We start from the raw sequence: 23,656 nt of genomic DNA on the forward strand, positions 1-23,656 counted from the left end.
TAGGAGATTGAGACTCAGCGTATCCGTCTCGATCCTCCACAACTGCTTATGTTACCCCTCCTATCTGCAGTGAAAGATGGTGGACCTAGATCGGTTTTTGTCCAAAACATAAGACATACCTATAATCGGTCTTCTCAACAAAACATCTCTAGCTTCCGAACCGTTTGACCTACAAAATTCATATGACCACTCTCTGAAAGGGGAGACCCTCACGAACACGGTGGTTGTTCTCAATTTTTCTCTACATCCCCCCACAAGTGTCAGGAGACTCGTCTGAAGTCAGAACCGTCTATGTGCCAACTTCTGTTTGTAGAATCCAAAATCTTTGGGCTACAAACTAATGTGACCCCACTTGTCGCAATGTTCTCTGTTTTGCCCTACGTTCCCCACAAGTGTCACGGGACTAATCTGAAGGTAACCTGTAGTGATTCAAATTATAGATTTTTTAACCAGGGACCTCTCGCAACCTAAGCCATAATCATACACTCAAACCAACGATCTGTTTGGTGAAAGAATTATCACTTTCCACAAAAATGACGGTCAAGATATGAGTCGATGTCTCCATGTGGCTAATGAGCTGCACATAGCATTGGTGGTATAGTGGTGAGCATAGCTGCCTTCCAAGCAGTTGACCCGGGTTCGATTCCCGGCCAATGCAGATCATGAGGACTTCATTTGTTTTAGGGGCTGGATGTCATTTCAAGTGTATTACATTTGAATCATTATCGTTGTTCGTGGAAGTCAGAAATGCTCCTACATTCTGCAGGTTATCTAAAATAATAAATGTTGTGCTACTTTGAACCAACAAGTGCATATCAAAATAGATTTGCAGTCCATCGTCAAATCCATTCAGCCCCCTTGTCCTGTGCCCAAGAGGTGATAGTTGGTGTTCCGACCAGTGGCCCAAGATCTGCCTGTCTGAGCTTGTTCAAGGATCTGCAAAAGGGCTCATCCGGGATTTGAACCCGGGACCTCTCGCACCCTAAGCGAGAATCATACCCCTAGACCAACGAGCCTTATGCCAAAAGTTATTTTTTGCTTTCTGCAGCAATGACAGTGAAGATATCGATTGACGTGTCCACGATGCTTGGAACGATTGAACATCATGTGAGTGTTTTGTGCTTTACTTGTGAGCATAACAGTCTTCCAAACTCTTGACCATGCTTCAGTTCAAATCTTCTGTAGTTCATCTCATGTGTCTTTCACATTCTGTCTTCTTCAGTCGCGACAGCAAACTTATGACGAGTTTTTACAAATGAATGAAGTGCAAAATGAGATCAATTCATTTTTTAAGAGAAAATGAAAAAATTTGACTTCAAAAAGAATGGAACTCATTTATTTTGAGTCAAATGACGTAAAGGTACGTGAATCAAAGTAAATTAATGTTGAAAATACCCATTCAAATAGATCCGTTTTCAACTAGAGAGATTGAGACTCAGCGTATCCGTCTCGATCCTCCACAACTGCTTATGTTACCCCTCCATATCTGCAGTGAAAGATGGTGGACCTAGATCGGTTTTGTCAAAACATAAGACATACCTATAATCGGTCTTCTCACAAAAACATCTCTAGCTTCCGAACCGTTTGACCTACAAAATTCATATGACCACTCTCTGGAAAGGGGAGACCCTCACGAACACGGTGGTATTCTCAATTTTTCTCTACATCCCCCACAAGTGTCAGGAGACTCGTCTGAAGTCAGAACCGTCTATGTGCCAACTTCTGTTTGTAGAATCCAAAATCTTTGGGCTACAAACTAATGTGACCCCACTTGTCGCAATGTTCTCTGTTTTGCCCTACGTTCCCCACAAGTGTCACGGGACTAATCTGAAGGTAACCTGTAGTGATTCAAATTATAGATTTTTTAACCAGGGACCTCTCGCAACCTAAGCCATAATCATACACTCAAACCAACGATCTGTTTGGTGAAAGAATTATCACTTTCCACAAAAATGACGGTCAAGATATGAGTCGATGTCTCCATGTGGCTAATGAGCTGCACATAGCATTGGTGGTATAGTGGTGAGCATAGCTGCCTTCCAAGCAGTTGACCCGGGTTCGATTCCCGGCCAATGCAGATCATGAGGACTTCATTTGTTTTAGGGGCTGGATGTCATTTCAAGTGTATTACATTTGAATCATTATCGTTGTTCGTGGAAGTCAGAAATGCTCCTACATTCTGCAGGTTATCTAAAATAATAAATGTTGTGCTACTTTGAACCAACAAGTGCATATCAAAATAGATTTGCAGTCCATCGTCAAATCCATTCAGCCCCCTTGTCCTGTGCCCAAGAGGTGATAGTTGGTGTTCCGACCAGTGGCCCAAGATCTGCCTGTCTGAGCTTGTTCAAGGATCTGCAAAAGGGCTCATCCGGGATTTGAACCCGGGACCTCTCGCACCCTAAGCGAGAATCATACCCCTAGACCAACGAGCCTTATGCCAAAAGTTATTTTTTGCTTTCTGCAGCAATGACAGTGAAGATATCGATTGACGTGTCCACGATGCTTGGAACGATTGAACATCATGTGAGTGTTTTGTGCTTTACTTGTGAGCATAACAGTCTTCCAAACTCTTGACCATGCTTCAGTTCAAATCTTCTGTAGTTCATCTCATGTGTCTTTCACATTCTGTCTTCTTCAGTCGCGACAGCAAACTTATGACGAGTTTTTACAAATGAATGAAGTGCAAAATGAGATCAATTCATTTTTTTAAAGAGAAAATGAAAAAATTTGACTTCAAAAAGAATGGAACTCATTTATTTTGAGTCAAATGACGTAAAGGTACGTGAATCAAAGTAAATTAATGTTGAAAATACCCATTCAAATAGATCCGTTTTCAACTAGAGAGATTGAGACTCAGCGTATCCGTCTCGATCCTCCACAACTGCTTATGTTACCCCTCCATATCTGCAGTGAAAGATGGTGGACCTAGATCGGTTTTTGTCAAAACATAAGACATACCTATAATCGGTCTTCTCACAAAAACATCTCTAGCTTCCGAACCGTTTGACCTACAAAATTCATATGACCACTCTCTGGAAAGGGGAGACCCTCACGAACACGGTGGTATTCTCAATTTTTCTCTACATCCCCCACAAGTGTCAGGAGACTCGTCTGAAGTCAGAACCGTCTATGTGCCAACTTCTGTTTGTAGAATCCAAAATCTTTGGGCTACAAACTAATGTGACCCCACTTGTCGCAATGTTCTCTGTTTTGCCCTACGTTCCCCACAAGTGTCACGGGACTAATCTGAAGGTAACCTGTAGTGATTCAAATTATAGATTTTTTAACCAGGGACCTCTCGCAACCTAAGCCATAATCATACACTCAAACCAACGATCTGTTTGGTGAAAGAATTATCACTTTCCACAAAAATGACGGTCAAGATATGAGTCGATGTCTCCATGTGGCTAATGAGCTGCACATAGCATTGGTGGTATAGTGGTGAGCATAGCTGCCTTCCAAGCAGTTGACCCGGGTTCGATTCCCGGCCAATGCAGATCATGAGGACTTCATTTGTTTTAGGGGCTGGATGTCATTTCAAGTGTATTACATTTGAATCATTATCGTTGTTCGTGGAAGTCAGAAATGCTCCTACATTCTGCAGGTTATCTAAAATAATAAATGTTGTGCTACTTTGAACCAACAAGTGCATATCAAAATAGATTTGCAGTCCATCGTCAAATCCATTCAGCCCCCTTGTCCTGTGCCCAAGAGGTGATAGTTGGTGTTCCGACCAGTGGCCCAAGATCTGCCTGTCTGAGCTTGTTCAAGGATCTGCAAAAGGGCTCATCCGGGATTTGAACCCGGGACCTCTCGCACCCTAAGCGAGAATCATACCCCTAGACCAACGAGCCTTATGCCAAAAGTTATTTTTTGCTTTCTGCAGCAATGACAGTGAAGATATCGATTGACGTGTCCACGATGCTTGGAACGATTGAACATCATGTGAGTGTTTTGTGCTTTACTTGTGAGCATAACAGTCTTCCAAACTCTTGACCATGCTTCAGTTCAAATCTTCTGTAGTTCATCTCATGTGTCTTTCACATTCTGTCTTCTTCAGTCGCGACAGCAAACTTATGACGAGTTTTTACAAATGAATGAAGTGCAAAATGAGATCAATTCATTTTTTTAAAGAGAAAATGAAAAAATTTGACTTCAAAAAGAATGGAACTCATTTATTTTGAGTCAAATGACGTAAAGGTACGTGAATCAAAGTAAATTAATGTTGAAAATACCCATTCAAATAGATCCGTTTTCAACTAGAGAGATTGAGACTCAGCGTATCCGTCTCGATCCTCCACAACTGCTTATGTTACCCCTCCATATCTGCAGTGAAAGATGGTGGACCTAGATCGGTTTTTGTCAAAACATAAGACATACCTATAATCGGTCTTCTCACAAAAACATCTCTAGCTTCCGAACCGTTTGACCTACAAAATTCATATGACCACTCTCTGGAAAGGGGAGACCCTCACGAACACGGTGGTATTCTCAATTTTTCTCTACATCCCCCACAAGTGTCAGGAGACTCGTCTGAAGTCAGAACCGTCTATGTGCCAACTTCTGTTTGTAGAATCCAAAATCTTTGGGCTACAAACTAATGTGACCCCACTTGTCGCAATGTTCTCTGTTTTGCCCTACGTTCCCCACAAGTGTCACGGGACTAATCTGAAGGTAACCTGTAGTGATTCAAATTATAGATTTTTTAACCAGGGACCTCTCGCAACCTAAGCCATAATCATACACTCAAACCAACGATCTGTTTGGTGAAAGAATTATCACTTTCCACAAAAATGACGGTCAAGATATGAGTCGATGTCTCCATGTGGCTAATGAGCTGCACATAGCATTGGTGGTATAGTGGTGAGCATAGCTGCCTTCCAAGCAGTTGACCCGGGTTCGATTCCCGGCCAATGCAGATCATGAGGACTTCATTTGTTTTAGGGGCTGGATGTCATTTCAAGTGTATTACATTTGAATCATTATCGTTGTTCGTGGAAGTCAGAAATGCTCCTACATTCTGCAGGTTATCTAAAATAATAAATGTTGTGCTAATTTGAACCAACAAGTGCATATCAAAATAGATTTGCAGTCCATCGTCAAATCCATTCAGCCCCCTTGTCCTGTGCCCAAGAGGTGATAGTTGGTGTTCCGACCAGTGGCCCAAGATCTACCTGTCTGAGCTTGTTCAAGGATCTGCAAAAGGGCTCATCCGGGATTTGAACCCGGGACCTCTCGCACCCTAAGCGAGAATCATACCCCTAGACCAACGAGCCTTATGCCAAAAGTTATTTTTTGCTTTCTGCAGCAATGACAGTGAAGATATCGATTGACGTGTCCACGATGCTTGGAACGATTGAACATCATGTGAGTGTTTTGTGCTTTACTTGTGAGCATAACAGTCTTCCAAACTCTTGACCATGCTTCAGTTCAAATCTTCTGTAGTTCATCTCATGTGTCTTTCACATTCTGTCTTCTTCAGTCGCGACAGCAAACTTATGACGAGTTTTTACAAATGAATGAAGTGCAAAATGAGATCAATTCATTTTTTTAAAGAGAAAATGAAAAAATTTGACTTCAAAAAGAATGGAACTCATTTATTTTGAGTCAAATGACGTAAAGGTACGTGAATCAAAGTAAATTAATGTTGAAAATACCCATTCAAATAGATCCGTTTTCAACTAGAGAGATTGAGACTCAGCGTATCCGTCTCGATCCTCCACAACTGCTTATGTTACCCCTCCATATCTGCAGTGAAAGATGGTGGACCTAGATCGGTTTTTGTCAAAACATAAGACATACCTATAATCGGTCTTCTCACAAAAACATCTCTAGCTTCCGAACCGTTTGACGTACAAAATTCATATGACCACTCTCTGGAAAGGGGAGACCCTCACGAACACGGTGGTATTCTCAATTTTTCTCTACATCCCCCACAAGTGTCAGGAGACTCGTCTGAAGTCAGAACCGTCTATGTGCCAACTTCTGTTTGTAGAATCCAAAATCTTTGGGCTACAAACTAATGTGACCCCACTTGTCGCAATGTTCTCTGTTTTGCCCTACGTTCCCCACAAGTGTCACGGGACTAATCTGAAGGTAACCTGTAGTGATTCAAATTATAGATTTTTTAACCAGGGACCTCTCGCAACCTAAGCCATAATCATACACTCAAACCAACGATCTGTTTGGTGAAAGAATTATCACTTTCCACAAAAATGACGGTCAAGATATGAGTCGATGTCTCCATGTGGCTAATGAGCTGCACATAGCATTGGTGGTATAGTGGTGAGCATAGCTGCCTTCCAAGCAGTTGACCCGGGTTCGATTCCCGGCCAATGCAGATCATGAGGACTTCATTTGTTTTAGGGGCTGGATGTCATTTCAAGTGTATTACATTTGAATCATTATCGTTGTTCGTGGAAGTCAGAAATGCTCCTACATTCTGCAGGTTATCTAAAATAATAAATGTTGTGCTAATTTGAACCAACAAGTGCATATCAAAATAGATTTGCAGTCCATCGTCAAATCCATTCAGCCCCCTTGTCCTGTGCCCAAGAGGTGATAGTTGGTGTTCCGACCAGTGGCCCAAGATCTACCTGTCTGAGCTTGTTCAAGGATCTGCAAAAGGGCTCATCCGGGATTTGAACCCGGGACCTCTCGCACCCTAAGCGAGAATCATACCCCTAGACCAACGAGCCTTATGCCAAAAGTTATTTTTTGCTTTCTGCAGCAATGACAGTGAAGATATCGATTGACGTGTCCACGATGCTTGGAACGATTGAACATCATGTGAGTGTTTTGTGCTTTACTTGTGAGCATAACAGTCTTCCAAACTCTTGACCATGCTTCAGTTCAAATCTTCTGTAGTTCATCTCATGTGTCTTTCACATTCTGTCTTCTTCAGTCGCGACAGCAAACTTATGACGAGTTTTTACAAATGAATGAAGTGCAAAATGAGATCAATTCATTTTTTTAAAGAGAAAATGAAAATATTTGACTTCAAAAAGAATGGAACTCATTTATTTTGAGTCAAATGACGTAAAGGTACGTGAATCAAAGTAAATTAATGTTGAAAATACCCATTCAAATAGATCCGTTTTCAACTAGAGAGATTGAGACTCAGCGTATCCGTCTCGATCCTCCACAACTGCTTATGTTACCCCTCCATATCTGCAGTGAAAGATGGTGGACCTAGATCGGTTTTTGTCAAAACATAAGACATACCTATAATCGGTCTTCTCACAAAAACATCTCTAGCTTCCGAACCGTTTGACGTACAAAATTCATATGACCACTCTCTGGAAAGGGGAGACCCTCACGAACACGGTGGTATTCTCAATTTTTCTCTACATCCCCCACAAGTGTCAGGAGACTCGTCTGAAGTCAGAACCGTCTATGTGCCAACTTCTGTTTGTAGAATCCAAAATCTTTGGGCTACAAACTAATGTGACCCCACTTGTCGCAATGTTCTCTGTTTTGCCCTACGTTCCCCACAAGTGTCACGGGACTAATCTGAAGGTAACCTGTAGTGATTCAAATTATAGATTTTTTAACCAGGGACCTCTCGCAACCTAAGCCATAATCATACACTCAAACCAACGATCTGTTTGGTGAAAGAATTATCACTTTCCACAAAAATGACGGTCAAGATATGAGTCGATGTCTCCATGTGGCTAATGAGCTGCACATAGCATTGGTGGTATAGTGGTGAGCATAGCTGCCTTCCAAGCAGTTGACCCGGGTTCGATTCCCGGCCAATGCAGATCATGAGGACTTCATTTGTTTTAGGGGCTGGATGTCATTTCAAGTGTATTACATTTGAATCATTATCGTTGTTCGTGGAAGTCAGAAATGCTCCTACATTCTGCAGGTTATCTAAAATAATAAATGTTGTGCTACTTTGAACCAACAAGTGCATATCAAAATAGATTTGCAGTCCATCGTCAAATCCATTCAGCCCCCTTGTCCTGTGCCCAAGAGGTGATAGTTGGTGTTCCGACCAGTGGCCCAAGATCTGCCTGTCTGAGCTTGTTCAAGGATCTGCAAAAGGGCTCATCCGGGATTTGAACCCGGGACCTCTCGCACCCTAAGCGAGAATCATACCCCTAGACCAACGAGCCTTGTGCCAAAAGTTATTTTTTGCTTTCTGCAGCAATGACAGTGAAGATATCGATTGACGTGTCCACGATGCTTGGAACGATTGAACATCATGTGAGTGTTTTGTGCTTTACTTGTGAGCATAACAGTCTTCCAAACTCTTGACCATGCTTCAGTTCAAATCTTCTGTAGTTCATCTCATGTGTCTTTCACATTCTGTCTTCTTCAGTCGCGACAGCAAACTTATGACGAGTTTTTACAAATGAATGAAGTGCAAAATGAGATCAATTCATTTTTTTAAAGAGAAAATGAAAAAATTTGACTTCAAAAAGAATGGAACTCATTTATTTTGAGTCAAATGACGTAAAGGTACGTGAATCAAAGTAAATTAATGTTGAAAATACCCATTAGAGAGATTAAAGTAGATGTCACGTGTCAAAATTTTGATTGATGACCCTATGTGAACCTATGTGAACGCTATGTGAACCCTATGTAGTGATGACGTGTGCATGTCTTCTGGTCAGGCAAGCCTGGTTAGGTGGGGGCTATGGGGTGAGTAAGGGTCCATTTGACAGGCCGTTAATGATTGATGACCCAATCCTGATAGGCAAGCCTGGTTAGGTGGGGGCTATGGGGTGAGTAAGGGTCCATTTGACAGGCCGTTAATGATTGATGACCCAAGCCTGATTTATGACCCTATGTAATGATTTATGACCCTATGTCATGTAGAAGGGTGCATGCCCAGGGTTGAGTAAGTGACCATGTGTCAGGTCAACCTGTTACTGTTTCTCACGGTTTGGGTTGGTTAATGCCCCTTATAAAGCGCCTGAACAATTCCTGTTTAAGAGTGCACATGATAACCCCCCTGAATATTAAACAAAAATGACACCTATGCCAATTTTAGGGATGTTATGCTCGGCTTGTCATGAACCCAGTGACCAAAGCCTTGAAGAAGTTCTGTGTGAAGCTCCAGAATGTTTTAAAGGATTTTTGGGTACGAGTGAGGGCCACATGTCTTACATATTCCACCCGGAGGATTCTACGGTAAAGATATTCACAGACCGTGGACCCAAACCCCTTTATCCTGCAAAACCTGGGAGTTTTCCCCCGGCTCTGGGGATGAGAGAATGGCTAAACATCAGGCTGGCTCTTTGTAAAATTGAACAGGTCCTGAGTGTTACAAATGTGCCAGGATATGCGTTGGAAGAACAGGTCTGCGGCCGCAGTGATCTCAAGGCTCTAAGAATTGCTTCAATGGACTATAGCCCTGACAACAAAGTGACAATTTTAGCCTGTGACCTTTATGATAAGGCTAATGCTACAAAGTCTGTCAATTCTCCTGTAGCTTCCAGAGCACGCAAACATGTAAACTTTTTTATTCCTGTGTTTAGTTTTAAATGGGTGGATTATCCAATTTTCATAACACTTATGAATAAGCTGGACATTCTCTTCCAAAATGGGGAACAGTTAAAGCGCTGGGCGAGGCTTTCCTTGAGACAGAGTCAAGACCAAAAGGCCCGACGGAGGATCTACCCCTGGAGTGAAAACTTACCAAGTGTTGATGGACCTAGCAAGAGAGCCTTGCCTTTTGAGGGCGAACTCGACACGGACAATGGCGGTTGGTTGCATAAGCTCCCAGGATCTGTAAGAAAGGCATCGTAAAATACCTTAAGAATGTAAGGATATAAAATGTATGTACTAAATATTTTGAATGAAATAAATGGTTTTAAAATCAGAATCTCACCACGTTATGAACTCTCGCGTTTGTTCACTCTTAGCGCCGTCTGTCCCTGAGAAAAAACTTGCGGAAAAAGCCATGTGCGCGCGTATGTGCGTGAGGGAGTTTTCTGTAGTGGCTGTGTGTGTGTGTGTGTGTGTGTGTGTGTGTTTCAAAAACAGAAAAAGGGGGGGGCGGGTTGTTTGTTAAAAAAATACCCTTGCATGCCTGGTGGGTCGTTTGAAACCAAGGTTTACACTAGCCTGCAAAACAGATGCCTACCCCCCAACAATAATATTGTGTCTTACGACTCCTAATCTTAAAGGCCTTTCATAAAACTATTTTTTTAGGTGGGCTAAAAAGTCATTCATCCCAGCGATGTCGAGACCAACCCACCCCCCATGCATCTAGGTGCTAGCACCCCGGAGATTTTAGAAGATCCAAAAGGATCCTAATGTTTAGACACACCCAATACCATGTGTTTGAAATGTGTCAAATATACCATGGGCGGGGGTATAGCCCGAAAAAAACGACAAACCCCAAATGCTATGTAAAAAATCATTCAGGGGTTTTTCTCTAGGTCGTAGGGTACAAAAGCGCTAGAAACCATGGGCAATGTTAGCAGCGTTTTAGTTCCGATGCAAACAGCACCTCCAGAAACTCCAAGAATCGTTATCGGACTGAAGCGTTAAAAAAGATAATCGGGGAAAACAGTCTAATGGATCTATCGCAAGGTGAGTTCTTGAAATAAATCTTTATTAGATTTGGTTGTTGTGGGGAATTGTTTGAAAAGCGTGGGATGTTATAGAAATATTAAACAATCATTAGGATCAGTATGCTTACCGTATAACAAGGCAATATTAGCTAAAGTGATTATAGCTTTAATATTGTCGAATGTTTTATAGATTCTGAAGCATTCACGCAGATACTCCGAGGTATAACTGAGCTCGAACCATCCAATGGGGCTCCGGAACAAAGTGCAGACAAACAAACGCCTGCCCTGAATTGTAAACGTAAGTAAGCTCCAAGAATTCCATACATAAAAATATTTATACCTTAAAAACAAAAAGTGTGGGCATCTTATATTAAAAGTTATTTTATATGTTTACAGAGGACCTAAAGCCTAGAAGGTTAAACGAGGCCCTATGGAGCCTGAACGGTTTCTGCGAAGCATATGACTACGAGACAATTCTGCCCTACTCCCAGGATGTATTTACACAAAAGCAGCGAACAGAGACTTTAAACGGCAGGTCAACTCCCCTTGGCCAGGACAACGTTGTCCCCCATATTTCTAAACACCAAAGGATAATTAGTGCTCAGATCCACAGTTCCGCTTCACCCGAACAATTCTACTTGGCCGATATTCACGAGACGTCGTTCCAAGGACTAGGTATGAATCAATTATATATTATTATTTATATATATTATTATTTTAATATTTATATATTTTTTTATGCCGGAATATGTTAAAACAAGGCCTAATGCTGTTATTTTTTTTTTTTTCTTTTTTTTTCTTTTTTTTTTCAGGCTCACCATCTACCGAACCTGCAGATGCTGTAATACAGGTTGAACAAAGACATCAGCCCCTGGTTTCAGAGCTTCTTCAGAACAGCCCTCGTCAAAAAAGCCGAGGTATTTAATTAATGTATTGTTAATATATAGGCTTATATCTGAAATGTATTTGGCACTTTTAACATATTTTAGGGTTAATAACCTATTTTTGTATGTATTATTTTTATTTCAGACTCCTCACCGGCTTATAAAGATAACGCACAAACATCGGAGGATGCCCAGACAAGCATCCCCGAGGAGGCTCCAAAGACACCAGTCAAGAAAACAGCGAAACCTGATGATGTCAAAGATTTAAATGACATTTCTGAGGTAGACGATTTGATGTTCTGTGAAGCTGCCAACCTTCTTGAATCGGCCAATTCTGTGGGGGAAACAGCAGATTCTGAAATAGACCAAGAACGTTTTTTTCAAAGCGTTTACCCTGGGTTTAAAATCACGAAAGGCTCTACTCCAGAGGCGCATGTGTATTCTACTCGAGCATCAATACAATCAGGATGTGTCATTCTGGCGTAGCGAGCTACCCCGTATGTTAAAAAACATTAGGGCTAAAACAAGCAAATACCGCCGTTAAAAAACACACATGTAAACACACACACACACACACATCCTTAAGGCCTTCCTTACCCATTATGACCCTCCAGAGCCCCTGGAACCGCGACAGGCCTTGTTTGGAGGCCGGACCAATGCTTTGACATTGCGTTATGTAGCTCAACCCGACGAGACAATAGGCTATGTAGATTTTACATCCCTATATCCTCATGTAATGAGTTCCTCATTCTATCCTATAGGGCATCCTGAAATTATTCACAGCGACTTTGACGAACCCCAAAATTATTTTGGTTTAATCAAAGCGACTGTCTACCCTCCTAGGGGGCTGTTTATACCTGTGTTGCCTTACAAGGGTCCTAAAGGAAAACTTTTCTTTCCCCTTTGTCGCACATGCTGTGAAAACCACAACCAGGAAAACCCCTGTGATCACACAGATCAAGAAAGAGCCCTGACTGGTGTATGGGTCACTGTAGAATTCTCTAAGGCTTTAGAGAAGGGGTATCGTGTGGCCAAAATCTTTGAAGTGTGGAACTTTTCCAGGAAATCAGACACACTTTTTAAAGAGTACATCAAAACCTTCTTGAGATGCAAGCAGATGGCTTCAGGCTATCCTGCATCGGTCACAGATCAAGAAAGTAAAGACCAGTACATTCAAGACTACCATGACAGAGAAGGCATACTTCTTGACCCTGACAGAATAGAGGTCAACAAAACCAAAAGAAATGTGTCGAAATTGTACTTGAACTCCCTTTGGGGGAAATTAGCGCAGAGATGCAATATGCTAACAACTTCGATCATTAAAGACCCCGAAGAATTTTTGGAATTTGTTTTTTCGGACCAATACGAAATTTCACATTTTTCTTTCTTGAGTCAAGACATTGCCTTGGTGCAATGGAGGCGCCACCAAAAGTGGGTTCTACCCCCGGGTAATGTAAATGTGTTTCTTGCAGCATTTACCACAGCCTATGGCCGCCTTGAACTGTACACCCTCATGGAACAGCTTCAGAGGCGGGTTCTTTACCACGACACAGACTCTGTGGTCTATGTAAGCAAACCGGGGGATTGGACCCCCCCCACTTAGCAACTATCTTGGGGGTTTAACGAGTGAACTCGAAGAGGGTGACCATATTACAGAATGGTCCTCATGTGGTCCAAAAAGCTATGCTTTTAGGACTAAAGCCAATCACGTGGTGTTGAAAGCCAAAGGCGTGACTCAAAACTATGAAAATGCACCGCGTGTAAACTTGGAATCAATCACGCGCTTGGTCGAGGGGTTCGTAAAGGACAAGAATAGTGACTTGGAGATTTTGAGCTCCTACAACAAAATAGTGAGGGATAAAAAGGGGTTCCATCTAAGAAACGCACCACTCACTAAAAGATTCAGGGTAGTCTATGACAAGAGACAGCTATTGCCTGACGGTACCACATTGCCCTTTGGCTACTGACTTATGCTACAAGCCCCAGTGTGTCTTAAAGCTTAAGATATTATGACTGCTGTCGAGGGTTTTGACCCCCGTCTACAATTGCCTTTTTCAGCATTAATTGCAGGCCCTTCAAACAGTGGTAAAACTTTTTTTGTAAAAAGTATTTTAGAGAATTCTGAACATGTGTTATCTCAAAAGCCTGACAATATTGTATGGTGTTATTCATGTTACCAACCTCTGTATGATGAATTATTGAAGACAATAAAAATCAAGTTTGTTGAAGGAATACCCGATTCTCTGTCTGATGATGAACTTCTCCCCCCACATGTAAATAATCTGCTGGTTTTGGACGATATGCTATTTGCTGGTAGCGAACACCCTGAAATTGCACGAGCTTTTACCCAATATACTCATCATAGAAACCTGTCCGTGCTTTACTTGGTCCAGAATGTGTTTCACCAAGGTAAAAATAGTCGGACCATTAGCTTGAATGCCAACTACATGGTATTGTTTAAAAATCCTAGAGACAAACTGCAAATTAGCACTCTAGCTCAGCAGATGTACCCTGGACGGAAATCATACTTTATGGAGAGCTATGAGGACGCTACCAAAGAGCCATTTTCTTATTTAATCGTGGATTTAAAAGCAAATACTCCAGAACACCTTAGGCTACGTACAGGGCTGTTTCCGGGGGAGAGGCCTGCTGCATACCTTCCTAAAAAGTAAACGCTATGTCTCTGCGTTTAAAAAGAAACCTCCCCCTCTTGAGAAGGCTAGTGGGTTCTACAGCTAAAGAACGGAAGGCCATCTTGGGTCGCTGTTCTTCAGATCTCATATTAGCCCTATGTGAGATTGCTTTGAATCTTCTCAAAGGACGCATTCCACTCACCCTGAACCAATTGAAAAAATTAAGGAGACAAAAGACAGCGATCAAACTCTTTGCCAATAAAAGGGCCAGTCTTCAAAAGAAAAGACATAGTATACAACAGTCTGGGGGTTTTCTTCTACCTTTACTCAGTATAGCCGTGCCCTTCATCACCAGCCTTATTGCGGCCAGACGTGGGGGTTGAACACTTGGTGTGATGGCCACTAAAATGTACTTGGTGCCTCAACAAGAGTTGGATAGACTTAAAAAACAAATGCAGGGTCCTGAAGATATCAGACAAACAGCGGAAAATGATTTGGATACGGCCATGAAGGATGTTTTGAACCGAAAAGGATTGAACCCCTATGATAAGATTCAAAAATACACAAACCTAATGCAAAGGTATTTGACTCGGGTAAAGCAAGGGGAGAGAGAGACTAACCATTTAACCCTTTCCCTACCGGACCCTTTAACAGATGTCGAACCTAACGATAGCCATGCCCCTGTAAGGCCTGTACCGTCGATCTTACCTAGTGGAGATAATATGTCGGGTGAAGCTCAAATGCCATTTGAAGATAAAGTTATGCATGACCTACTGACACATGTGCCTTTACGTAACAGGAAGAATGTTAAATACATTAGTAACAAGATAAAAGACTCAAAGGGGATAGCTGCTTGGAACGACTCTGGAGAGTTTATCCTTCAGGGCTCTGTGGTTAGGGGGTCCCATATGCAGGACTTGCTTAAAAGTACCACGGCTGCCCACAAGGTTGCTGATGACCGAAGGCCTCCCGGCTGGCGTCAGTTTCTTAAGGCCCTGGCAATCCTCAACATCCCCCTCTCCGGTGTACCCAACCATAAGCTTCGTCAACAGATTCAAGCTTTAAAACAAAAGCCTTCAACGAGATACAGCACCCCTAAAGATGCCCCAACGACACCGGCCCCATATGAAAGCGATGATGCTAACTCATTTACTCCCATGAACGTCTCAGGACCTTTTCCTAAACCCGATCTCTCGGCGTGGTTAGACTTTTGAAAATGACTTTTGAATGGCTATGATTAAATTCAATAAATTTTTTATTTGAAAAATAAGCAAGTTAACATTTGTGGCATTCTTGAAACATATGACGTGAGCATACGCCTTGATTACGCGTTCTTAAAGGACACACATTTGAACACTTTTGATATTTTCTAACAAAACAAGATACAAGGTTATCATTACTTCTTAAATCATCCTTATAAAGAGACATAACATCTTCAAAAGAAACTCCCCGGGCTCTTTGGCACAGGTAAAATACACAGTGGTGACCGCATGTAGTGGAAAGGTTATCTTGCACTTGTTTGATGTTGTAGTAGATCTTTGTACCGTTTAGGGTCAAAAAATCTTTAATAGATTTAGGGAAATGTGAAAAACCGGGGGGAAAGCCATAGGAATCAAAAAAAGTTGAGATTTTTCGTCCACCTTCCTGTTCTAATGTCATAGCTAGCCAATGTTCACCAGGCATGTGTTTAGGATGGGTATTGACAATAAACATTGCAGGCCTCTCAGACCATATCTCAATAGGTAATTCATCACAAGCCAACACTCCACAAAATTGTTTTCCAATCAAGCGGCTCATGAGACCGTCCAACTCTTGGGTATTCATGTCTTTGTTCAAAGGTCCTTAATAATAATCCACTAAGACCTGTCTTCGGGCATTCACTTCCAAGATTGAATCAGAGCATGCGTAAACAATCAGGCTAACTGTACAGGCTAAAGGTGTACGGAAACGCATTTCCAGCCTGAGGTTACCTTGGGACACCACAGACAGATTTCCTGAGGTGTCATCATCAGGTGATAAATTGAAAGCATACAATGTGTAACCCTCTGCAAAATCATTTCTGTCAATAGGTAAAGAGAGATCTTTTAGATGTCGCCCTGTAGCCAGGAATAGATTGTAAAATTCTCGCACAGATATGTTGTTATTAAATTGTGGTTGGAAAGCCTTCGCCGGAACCTGACGTCCGTCCTGACAGAGCGCTACATACTCTGCATTGAAGTGCTGAAAATTAAAGGGTTTTTTATCTAAACTGCCCGTATTAGAGGCGTGATCAACCAGACCTATAACCACATATCTAGGTAAAGGGCCTAGAAATAGGTTTTCTTGACTGCAGATTCTACTGCCCACAGGTATGCTAAAGGTTTTCATGGTAATTCTTTGGAGAGGGTAAAGGGCATTTCCTTTCATCAAAGCATGTGAGTGACCCAGGCGCACGGCCGGAGATACAGATACTTTTTTAATAAAAAGGGTTGCCCCCAACACTTTCAAACTAAAATCCCCGTCTTGGGGAGACATCAGGCAAAAATCATCCTTGGCCCTGGTTAATTTTAATCTTAAATCAACCGAATTTAAGAGTAACCGTTCTTGAAAGAAAATGTCAGAGTGTATAGGGCCTAGCAAATGAAACTCTCGAGATTCGGCGCAGTAGCGAGCTCGTGCCGCTAGTCCTTTGTTTGCACCGGTGGAAGGGTCTGTCGATTCCATAGAGGCTCCTGCAGTATCCTTGCTAAACAGCCCGGCGCTAAATTGGGTTTTGAGAGTGTCTTCGGAGTAGTTTAGTAAACACTCCATGATGGCTCTATAAGGGTATGTAGCGCTGCTTTGACTGATTAGGCGTTCACCCAAAGTCACATCAACTTGGGAGAAAATGGTGGCCAAGGGGTAATTAATGAGACTCACTTTGGCATCGTCTGCAATATTAGACCCATCTCTTTTGGTCACTTTTAGACGTAAATGCACCAAGGTGTTGTTGAGGTCCAGATAGTTGTCACCATGGCCTGGTATGAAAAATTCGATAGGCCCGTTATCGGTAATAGCAGAGAGAGGGGCTATCTCCACATAACTGGATCTATCTATTGAATGCTGCGTTAACGGTGCCGTGAAAAGATCAAGTTCTGTCTTTATAGCTTCAGAGGACATTCGATGTAAAAGAGCCATGTCACTTATTCTTTTAGAAAATACTTCCTAGTATTCTTTTAGCCTGTTTTGGTACAGACCTCCTCACTTTACCCCGTCTTTGACTTACTGAGGTTCTTTTAACAGTTAACCGCCGCTTTTTAGGTGCCGGCCAACGCCTTAAACCAGGGGGTCTCTTTTTTGGCCTTCGAGACAATATCATAAGCCCCGAGCCTTCTTGATGCTCCACCTCTGGTGACGCCCTTCGGGTCATAGCATTGGCTACAACCTCACTTACTATATTTTTAGCCGCTGATTTTAAATGTGGTTTGGCTATGCTGAAGCCTCTCTTCATAAACGGTAAAACCATCCTGAAGAGGTTACGGAATATACCTCCTATCCCCGAACCATACATTGTCGGCGCTCCATGATATCCTGGTAGTCCATTACCCACTTGATCCACATAGTATGAAACATAACGGTTAGGGTCGAGCTGATGGTGCTCCATAACACTTTTATTTGTATTATGTTTATAAATATAATACAGCTATTATATATGTAGAGAGGTTTTGGTGGGTCTAAAGTGGAGTTTTACAATCGTTTTACCATAAGTAAATTCAATGTTTTCGTTCTGATCCGTTTTAAGCTCAACCAGAATGTTTTCAATATAGTTCTTGCTGACATGTACGTAGTGCGGCTTGTCATAATTGACAGTGACGATGTCCCCATCCTTGCCGTCTATATGAACTGTTCGCAGGAGGGGCACACAGCTGTCTCCGACCCTTTGATAGGTTATGATGTCGGTATAGACAAATATGTTGTAAAAGCCTGCATGTATATCCGCAGGGAATGGGAATAATTTATCGTTCACATACGTCCATTTATTGGGACCCATCCCCAACATGTAGGATAAATTACCGCTGGTCTTTATACCTCCGTTAGCAGGCCCTGAGATTTGTATCCTTTTATGGATTGGATTGTAGAATAGGAATATTTCCATCTTGTTCAGGGTTAGGTGTTCATTCAACTCTGAGACGATCCTGTCGACGGTTCTATAGAAACCTTTTTTAAGCTTAATAAGTTTCGCAGGTTCCGAGAACCTTTTGCAATAAAAATCACGGTCCTTAGCTTTGATATTATACCAACTATGGGGGTATGTAATCTCGCTGAGACCTACTTCCCAAGCCTCTGATAACTCTATAGGCTTTGGAAAATTGGTTGTATACTTCGAACTCTGATTATTACGATATATCTGTGCCGACGCATTACTGGGGAGAGTCAGGTAGAAGCCGCTGTGTTCCATGATGCCCAACTGTGTACACGCGAATGATGCGCTAGTTATCATGACTAGGGGTTTAAATTAAGCCCCGTTGCCTCCACCACATCCTGCTCCAATACCCAACTGTTGAACTTTTGAGGCCAGTTTTTCCAGCGGACCAGCAACCATTTTTTACCCTTTTCTCTCTTCTGATCTAGAATCTCCTCCACGTGAAAGACTTTGTCTTTACCCAACTGGACCTTCTGTAATTCCTTCTCATAAAAAGATCCCTCTATAAGATCCCCGTCATAATCTTTTAATTTGTAGACCGGCGGAATGCGTGGCAGACATTCGGTAACGGTAAACAACTCCGAGCTAAAGCCTTGTTCGTATTTTTTGTCGAAAACACCCCTCAACTTTGATATACGCACCAAGTCACCCACTAGGAATTTAAAAGTCATTTTTTTCTTACGGCGAAGTGGGAACAAACCATACATATTTTTAAAGACTTGAAAAGAGTTTTCCGAAGAGACCTCCGAGGGCTTCATACGTATAGTCTTATGGTAGCTGTGGTTGTACCCGTTTACTAAATCCTGAACTATGTCTGTATATCGGTTGGTGTTGTGAGCTGTAAAATAGCGCCACATCCGCTCTTTCAAAGTCCTATTAAAGCGTTCCACAACCGAAGCTTTCAAATCAGAGCCTGTAGCAAAATGTACTATATTATACTTATTCATTAGCTTCTGAAATGTTTTATTAAAAAATTATTTTCCGCCATCCGTCTGCACTTTCTTGGGGGCGCCTCCTGCCTTCAAGATCGATTCAAAGGCCCTGGTCACCTCTGCCCCGCTCTTATTTTTTAACACCCTTACATAGGCTAATTTAGAGAAAATATCTATAACCGTTAGCATGTAGCGATTTCCATCATTTTTATCGGCAAGGGACTGCATGTCACATAGATCCGCCTGAAATTGGGATAATGGATGCGTAGAAAAAACTCTATTTCTTGGAAAATGTTTTCTTACAGGTTTATGTAGAGTGTAGGCATCTTGCTTTGATAACCATTCATTCACTTTAGCATCGCTTAACAGACTACCTGTTTCTTCGACTATAGCTCTCTGTAAACGCTCTTTACCCCCATAAGACCCGGGGTTAGAGGGATTATAATATATGTTTTTCAACAGCTGCTCAGCCATCCTTCTTGCCTCTCTGAGGTACAATAACTGTAATGAGCCACTTTCATATAACGACAACATTTCAGTTTGTGAATTTTTATTTTAAGAATGCAACAATTATTACGTATACAGACAATTCAGGATTTGTTGCAAGATACAAGTCCCCGTTTTCTCAACAATCACAGCATGCAACACCCTGTATATATTGTTTAGATTTACAGGTTTGTTTCGCTGAATTTTTAAAACACACACGTCTGATATATAAGTATATAAACAACAAATATGATACACATTCACATTAAAGGGTGGTTCAAACAAATAATGTAAAATCTTAGCCAAAGTTATTTCTAGTTCTTCAGAATCCTCAACAAGCCTTGATACCATATGTGACCATTGTAAACTCTCGCCCGTATGTCGGACATGTTTCATGATTTGCTCCATTTTTAACACACGCTCTACAATAACCCCTGTATTGTGGGTTGTGTAGAACTTTACATTGTTCACTTTATTTTCAATAATCTGATGCATAACATTTGTAAGGTCTCTCAAAAGAAAAAATGTATTTATTCGCTCAAACATCGTAGACACATAGTTACCCATAGCTCTAAATAAACAAAATGTCACTCGGTCTCTTGGGATTTATTGAGCCAGAAAAGCATCACATCAGCCACCACAGCTTCCCTGTATTTGTTGTCGTCCACCAGGGTGTGTCGGATTTCTTTGAGTTTCTCATGGATGAAGATGGCCTCCTTCAGTTCATGTAGGAAGGCTTCGGTTACCCCGTAAACTCTAGGGATAGACGGCGCAATACCCATAGACTCCAGGGCGATGACCAGCGCTGGTATAAAACGGCAGGACCACAGTCTTTTCACCAGCTCCTCAAAATGATTGAAAAAGTAGTATCTAGGAGGGTCGTAGAGGCAAGGATGACGACGCTGGCTGGGATGATTGATCTCACAGCCGATGCATTTTTCTCGTATATATTCGCCAATCACCACGTTTAAAAGTGTAGCTACAGAGGCCTTGATTGTATCCACAAAAATAGTACTGGCCACCCCATCAAACACATCCTCAGGCTGGGTAAATGTCGGGGGTGTCACGGGTCTTGCCAGGGGTGCGTAGAGTGTAGGGCTTCGAGGCATAGAGTCTTTAGTGTCGGGCCCCCATGACGTAGTGGCTTCCTCGTAGATGGTCTGGAGATCCATGGTGTATGCTGAAATGAAGAACTGGCTGCTTTTTTCTTTTATTGTAGAACAAGGCCCTTGGGTATCTGGGGGGGCGGGGTTAAAGCATCCGCTTACTTAGTTTTCTTCTGACGCTGTATCTTCTTGAGGCTCTTTTGCATCGTAATCTTTACGATTCGTATATATTATGCACTTCTTTAAATGAACAAGGCTCTGACGCTGTTGGCTCTGTACAAAGAGAGCATCCAACGGTTGCAACATTTTCAATTCCAGTACATCCCAACTCTTAAAAGGAATAAGCAGACGATGTCTCCATGTGGCTAATGAGCTGCACATAGCATTGGTGGTATAGTGGTGAGCATAGCTGCCTTCCAAGCAGTTGACCCGGGTTCGATTCCCGGCCAATGCAGATCATGAGGACTTCATTTGTTTTAGGGGCTGGATGTCATTTCAAGTGTATTACATTTGAATCATTATCGTTGTTCGTGGAAGTCAGAAATGCTCCTACATTCTGCAGGTTATCTAAAATAATAAATGTTGTGCTACTTTGAACCAACAAGTGCATATCAAAATAGATTTGCAGTCCATCGTCAAATCCATTCAGCCCCCTTGTCCTGTGCCCAAGAGGTGATAGTTGGTGTTCCGACCAGTGGCCCAAGATCTGCCTGTCTGAGCTTGTTCAAGGATCTGCAAAAGGGCTCATCCGGGATTTGAACCCGGGACCTCTCGCACCCTAAGCGAGAATCATACCCCTAGACCAACGAGCCTTATGCCAAAAGTTATTTTTTGCTTTCTGCAGCAATGACAGTGAAGATATCGATTGACGTGTCCACGATGCTTGGAACGATTGAACATCATGTGAGTGTTTTGTGCTTTACTTGTGAGCATAACAGTCTTCCAAACTCTTGACCATGCTTCAGTTCAAATCTTCTGTAGTTCATCTCATGTGTCTTTCACATTCTGTCTTCTTCAGTCGCGACAGCAAACTGATGACGAGTTTTTACAAATGAATGAAGTGCAAAATGAGATCAATTCATTTTTTTAAAGAGAAAATGAAAATATTTGACTTCAAAAAGAATGGAACTCATTTATTTTGAGTCAAATGACGTAAAGGTACGTGAATCAAAGTAAATTAATGTTGAAAATACCCATTCAAATAGATCCGTTTTCAACTAGAGAGATTGAGACTCAGCGTATCCGTCTCGATCCTCCACAACTGCTTATGTTACCCCTCCATATCTGCAGTGAAAGATGGTGGACCTAGATCGGTCTTTGTCAAACCATAAGACATACCTGTAATCGGTCTTCTCACAAAAACATCTCTAGCTTCCGAACCGTTTGACCTACAAATTCATATGACCACTCTCTGGAAAGGGGAGACCCTCACGAACACGGTGGTGTTCTCAATTTTTCTCTACATCCCCCACAAGTGTCAGGAGACTCGTCTGAAGTCAGAACCGTCTATGTGCCAACTTCTGTTTGTAGAATCCAAAATCTTTGGGCTACAAACTAATGTGACCCCACTTGTCGCAATGTTCTCTGTTTTGCCCTACGTTCCCCACAAGTGTCACGGGACTAATCTGAAGGTAACCTGTAGTGATTCAAATTATAGATTTTTTAACCAGGGACCTCTCGCAACCTAAGCCATAATCATACACTCAAACCAACGATCTGTTTGGTGAAAGAATTATCACTTTCCACAAAAATGACGGTCAAGATATGAGTCGATGTCTCCATGTGGCTAATGAGCTGCACATAGCATTGGTGGTATAGTGGTGAGCATAGCTGCCTTCCAAGCAGTTGACCCGGGTTCGATTCCCGGCCAATGCAGATCATGAGGACTTCATTTGTTTTAGGGGCTGGATGTCATTTCAAGTGTATTACATTTGAATCATTATCGTTGTTCGTGGAAGTCAGAAATGCTCCTACATTCTGCAGGTTATCTAAAATAATAAATGTTGTGCTACTTTGAACCAACAAGTGCATATCAAAATAGATTTGCAGTCCATCGTCAAATCCATTCAGCCCCCTTGTCCTGTGCCCAAGAGGTGATAGTTGGTGTTCCGACCAGTGGCCCAAGATCTGCCTGTCTGAGCTTCTTCAAGGATCTGCAAAAGGGCTCATCCGGGATTTGAACCCGGGACCTCTCGCACCCTAAGCGAGAATCATACCCCTAGACCAACGAGCCTTATGCCAAAAGTTATTTTTTGCTTTCTGCAGCAATGACAGTGAAGATATCGATTGACGTGTCCACGATGCTTGGAACGATTGAACATCATGTGAGTGTTTTGTGCTTTACTTGTGAGCATAACAGTCTTCCAAACTCTTGACCATGCTTCAGTTCAAATCTTCTGTAGTTCATCTCATGTGTCTTTCACATTCTGTCTTCTTCAGTCGCGACAGCAAACTGATGACGAGTTTTTACAAATGAATGAAGTGCAAAATGAGATCAATTCATTTTTTTAAAGAGAAAATGAAAATATTTGACTTCAAAAAGAATGGAACTCATTTATTTTGAGTCAAATGACGTAAAGGTACGTGAATCAAAGTAAATTAATGTTGAAAATACCCATTCAAATAGATCCGTTTTCAACTAGAGAGATTGAGACTCAGCGTATCCGTCTCGATCCTCCACAACTGCTTATGTTACCCCTCCATATCTGCAGTGAAAGATGGTGGACCTAGATCGGTCTTTGTCAAACCATAAGACATACCTGTAATCGGTCTTCTCACAAAAACATCTCTAGCTTCCGAACCGTTTGACCTACAAATTCATATGACCACTCTCTGGAAAGGGGAGACCCTCACGAACACGGTGGTGTTCTCAATTTTTCTCTACATCCCCCACAAGTGTCAGGAGACTCGTCTGAAGTCAG

The 23,656-nt window shown here is 42.0% G+C and overlaps 16 non-coding genes across 16 annotated transcripts; 8 read left to right on the forward strand and 8 right to left on the reverse strand.

Annotated features, from left to right (window-relative positions):
* Positions 1–586: 586 nt before the first annotated feature.
* On the forward strand, positions 587–658 carry trnag-ucc (transfer RNA glycine (anticodon UCC)). The gene has a single exon. It is a non-coding gene; the product is annotated as a tRNA-Gly (tRNA).
* A 286-nt stretch (positions 659–944) lies between these two features.
* On the reverse strand, positions 945–1,016 carry trnap-agg (transfer RNA proline (anticodon AGG)). Its single transcript has one exon. It is a non-coding gene; the product is annotated as a tRNA-Pro (tRNA).
* A 989-nt stretch (positions 1,017–2,005) lies between these two features.
* On the forward strand, positions 2,006–2,077 carry trnag-ucc (transfer RNA glycine (anticodon UCC)). The gene has a single exon. It is a non-coding gene; the product is annotated as a tRNA-Gly (tRNA).
* Positions 2,078–2,363: 286 nt separating this feature from the next.
* Positions 2,364–2,435, reverse strand: trnap-agg (transfer RNA proline (anticodon AGG)). Its single transcript has one exon. It is a non-coding gene; the product is annotated as a tRNA-Pro (tRNA).
* A 992-nt stretch (positions 2,436–3,427) lies between these two features.
* trnag-ucc (transfer RNA glycine (anticodon UCC)) lies at positions 3,428–3,499 on the forward strand. The gene has a single exon. It is a non-coding gene; the product is annotated as a tRNA-Gly (tRNA).
* A 286-nt stretch (positions 3,500–3,785) lies between these two features.
* On the reverse strand, positions 3,786–3,857 carry trnap-agg (transfer RNA proline (anticodon AGG)). The gene has a single exon. It is a non-coding gene; the product is annotated as a tRNA-Pro (tRNA).
* Positions 3,858–4,849: 992 nt separating this feature from the next.
* On the forward strand, positions 4,850–4,921 carry trnag-ucc (transfer RNA glycine (anticodon UCC)). The gene has a single exon. It is a non-coding gene; the product is annotated as a tRNA-Gly (tRNA).
* Positions 4,922–5,207: 286 nt separating this feature from the next.
* trnap-agg (transfer RNA proline (anticodon AGG)) lies at positions 5,208–5,279 on the reverse strand. Its single transcript has one exon. It is a non-coding gene; the product is annotated as a tRNA-Pro (tRNA).
* Positions 5,280–6,271: 992 nt separating this feature from the next.
* trnag-ucc (transfer RNA glycine (anticodon UCC)) lies at positions 6,272–6,343 on the forward strand. The gene has a single exon. It is a non-coding gene; the product is annotated as a tRNA-Gly (tRNA).
* A 286-nt stretch (positions 6,344–6,629) lies between these two features.
* Positions 6,630–6,701, reverse strand: trnap-agg (transfer RNA proline (anticodon AGG)). Its single transcript has one exon. It is a non-coding gene; the product is annotated as a tRNA-Pro (tRNA).
* Positions 6,702–7,693: 992 nt separating this feature from the next.
* trnag-ucc (transfer RNA glycine (anticodon UCC)) lies at positions 7,694–7,765 on the forward strand. The gene has a single exon. It is a non-coding gene; the product is annotated as a tRNA-Gly (tRNA).
* Positions 7,766–8,051: 286 nt separating this feature from the next.
* On the reverse strand, positions 8,052–8,123 carry trnap-agg (transfer RNA proline (anticodon AGG)). Its single transcript has one exon. It is a non-coding gene; the product is annotated as a tRNA-Pro (tRNA).
* A 12,994-nt stretch (positions 8,124–21,117) lies between these two features.
* On the forward strand, positions 21,118–21,189 carry trnag-ucc (transfer RNA glycine (anticodon UCC)). The gene has a single exon. It is a non-coding gene; the product is annotated as a tRNA-Gly (tRNA).
* Positions 21,190–21,475: 286 nt separating this feature from the next.
* Positions 21,476–21,547, reverse strand: trnap-agg (transfer RNA proline (anticodon AGG)). Its single transcript has one exon. It is a non-coding gene; the product is annotated as a tRNA-Pro (tRNA).
* Positions 21,548–22,538: 991 nt separating this feature from the next.
* trnag-ucc (transfer RNA glycine (anticodon UCC)) lies at positions 22,539–22,610 on the forward strand. Its single transcript has one exon. It is a non-coding gene; the product is annotated as a tRNA-Gly (tRNA).
* Positions 22,611–22,896: 286 nt separating this feature from the next.
* trnap-agg (transfer RNA proline (anticodon AGG)) lies at positions 22,897–22,968 on the reverse strand. The gene has a single exon. It is a non-coding gene; the product is annotated as a tRNA-Pro (tRNA).
* Between the last annotated feature and the right edge of the window lie 688 nt (positions 22,969–23,656).

Source organism: Oncorhynchus kisutch, linkage group LG17, assembly GCF_002021735.2.
Source record: "Oncorhynchus kisutch isolate 150728-3 linkage group LG17, Okis_V2, whole genome shotgun sequence".
Lineage (NCBI taxonomy): Eukaryota > Metazoa > Chordata > Actinopteri > Salmoniformes > Salmonidae > Oncorhynchus > Oncorhynchus kisutch.